The sequence below is a fragment of the Hylaeus volcanicus genome, chromosome 1 (assembly GCF_026283585.1).
Source record: "Hylaeus volcanicus isolate JK05 chromosome 1, UHH_iyHylVolc1.0_haploid, whole genome shotgun sequence".
Taxonomy (NCBI): domain Eukaryota; kingdom Metazoa; phylum Arthropoda; class Insecta; order Hymenoptera; family Colletidae; genus Hylaeus; species Hylaeus volcanicus.
In genome coordinates, this window is record NC_071976.1 from 33,093,817 (window position 1) to 33,096,733 (window position 2,917).

Sequence of the window (2,917 nt, forward strand, 5' to 3'; positions counted from 1 at the left end):
GAGTTGGATTCAAATGATTTGCAGGTAGCTCGCGTTTGTAAAGTTTCTTCCATAATCGCTTCATATTTTTCTAGTTTATAACAATTCTGGTCAGTGTTATCCAAATTTAAATCATATCGTTCCTTCTGTAACTCCGATTCTATGGAATTAGAATCAGTGTTACCATATCCACATCTAACTCGCGTTTGCAAAGCCTCTTCCGTAATCGTATGACATTCTTCGGCACTATTCTCCAAAGAATCGTTGCCAAGTGGTTTAAATGCTGATAAATCGTTGAGACTCGAACGAGTCTCTTCACCTTTGAAATACTTGATGCAGCACTTACACTTGTCCGTTTGATTTGCAGCGTCTTTTCTGAGCAGAGTCTGGACATTAACTTGTTCTTCTTTCTGCTTCATTGGAGAGACACCCCTAGAAACACTACAGCTATTTTCAATAGGTTGCTGAAGAGGTTTGCGATACGTGTTACTGGAACACTTGTGAGACTCTAAGCTTTCCTCTTCGAAATGAACTTTATCTAATTTCTGTACCATATCGCAAGTGACGGAATAATCGGAATCGTTGGATTCGACGCGAAACAACAATTCCGATCCTGTTCCTGTGTCCACAGTCATTTTCCACTCGTCTCCAGGAGACTGTGAGTCCTCTTTTGCTTCACACTTGGAATTCAAACCATCTACCGCATCGTCGAACGGTGTACTAGACCTATTCGGATGCAATATGTCGTTCATGAGCAACGGTTCGGTTTCCATCTGAATCATGTTTGCCTCCATGTCACAGAACATCTTGATATCATCGTGCTCGCTCTTCGCGAAGGAAAATTCAAGCTCCTCTCTGAGAGATTTAGTTATACCTTTCGCGTCAGAGTTCAACTCATTCTTTTCTTCGATATTTTCAACGTCTACAATTACAATCGCTTCTCGTTCGCTTCCACGTATCGCTTTATCGATGATCATAATATCGTCTTTCATGACTGCCGAATCCTCGAATTCTTCAGCATAAAGACTCTGTTCCAAACAAGTTTGTAAATTTTGTTCACAGAGGAGAATACTTTCTTCCTCTGCATTGCCATTTTTGCTTGGATGCGTAGAAAAATCGTCACCCTTACAGTCTAACGACTTTTCATAGTTTATGTTACACGAGTTATTTAGTTCAGAAGTGTTATATGCTGCTAAAGGATTCTCTGGTGGATCAATAATTTGGGGAGTTTCTGCGACTTCGTAATCGTAATAATTCTGTTGCGAGAGTCGAACGTGACCCGAAGACGTTAATCTCTTCTTCTTTAGAATTTCGCTTCTGGCCGACTTGAAATGTTCAGATGCCGATTGCTCCCTTAAAATCTCTTCAGTTTCCATATCTGGGCTGACTCTCTGGTCCGATAACAAATCATTCAACGAATTTTCATCCTTGATCACATAATGGCTCGATCCTTCCTCGTTGTTCTTGTTCGATCTCTGAGTCTTCCTAGAATCCTCGTCCCTGAAACAACTGACATTAACCAAAGAATGCAATCGACTCAATCGTTCCAGGTCTCCCAGGCAAAACTCCACTCGAGGACTATGCTTGACTGGGTGACCTCTCCTGTGACTCCCTATTTGTACGTCATCCAGTTCGTCGTACTTGAACGAATAGGTTCGGTTCAATTTTGGAGTGACATGGGGCCAATTGATTGGACTCGTGCTTCTCGAGGTCGCTCTGTCTTCATCCTTGGGACCATCTTCATAAGATACGAAGTCTTTAACGCCTTCCGGTTGCTCTTCGTTGATGGAATACTGTTTCAAATCTTTCTGAATCAACCTTTGCTTCGTCAACTTTGGAGAGTCGATCCTACTCAACTTGGACTCGATTCTTGGACACTCTTTCAAGTTTCCTCGAGTTTGATCCTTCTCCTGACTGATCTTCTTCCAGGTGGTGAGCTCGTCGGCCTTGTGCATGCTGCAGGGCGTCACAGATACGCCGATGGCGTTGATGGAGACGTCGTTCAATTTCGGTTTACCCTGACTTCTGGCGGAGACGATGTTCGTCTTGTGCGAGCTGCCAGAGTGTTCCCCATACCTTGTTGCCTCCTGCTTGGTTAGAGATACGAGGCTATTGAGCGCCTTCAACCGCTGTCTTTTACATTTCTGTTTCCCTGGGGTGTTATTGCGCTCGTCTACGGTTTCTTTCTTATGTTTTAGGGATGGAACGGGAAGGTGGAAGGTTCTTTTTAGAGGGGGCGCAGGTCGAAAGGTTACCAATCCGGACTCGTCTTCTGGTGGCCTGAGGATAAGGAAACAGGATCAAGGATGTACTATGTCTGACGTCGGAGGGAGGTCTTTTTTACATGTGTGATCGCGAGTTATGGAGATTATCAGAATTTTTCGATTTTCTTGGTTTCTGTAGATTGGAATAATTTCATTGGAGTAATTTAATTGGAATAATTTCATTGGAAACAACCTTGTCCCTTTTCGTTCTCCTCGTGCACACTACCGATGTTCTACGGTGTTTAGACCATATTCTACGTATTTCTCTAAATAAAATATTTTGTATTCGGATTGGTCACGCCAACGTGTAATCAGAAAGGTGGAGGAAGCTTACCTGTTCGTACGATCGATTGGTCGTGGCATCGAACCGATTGGACTAGAGGTATCTTTCGCTTTTCCGGACCGTCTACTGCAATAGATAGATTTCTAATTAATTTCACCGTGTCTTCCGTGTTGCTCGTTTCAGAAATCAGTTATAAATACGGAAAGCGAGCGAAGCAACAGAAAGTCTCGTGGCTAGAGAGGAGAAGCCGTGCAATTAGAGGAGGGTACAATTTTGGCACGAGGCCAGGAGACACGCGGTGTTGTTCGACGTAAGGAAGCAATCGTTTCCATAATTATTCATCTAAATTTAAGCTGTTCCGTTCGCTATCTGGCCTCCGCAGAACTCAAGG

At 43.4% G+C, this 2,917-nt stretch overlaps 1 protein-coding gene across 1 annotated transcript in view; it reads right to left on the minus strand.

The window, feature by feature from the left end:
* Positions 1–2,599, minus strand: part of LOC128877082 (succinate dehydrogenase [ubiquinone] flavoprotein subunit, mitochondrial-like) — a 21,054-nt gene extending 18,455 nt beyond the window's left edge. Inside the window, exon 1 of the mRNA XM_054124068.1 lies at positions 2,578–2,599. The gene's annotated coding sequence lies outside the window, so the exon portion shown is untranslated. The remainder of the gene's footprint in view (positions 1–2,577) is intronic.
* Between the last annotated feature and the right edge of the window lie 318 nt (positions 2,600–2,917).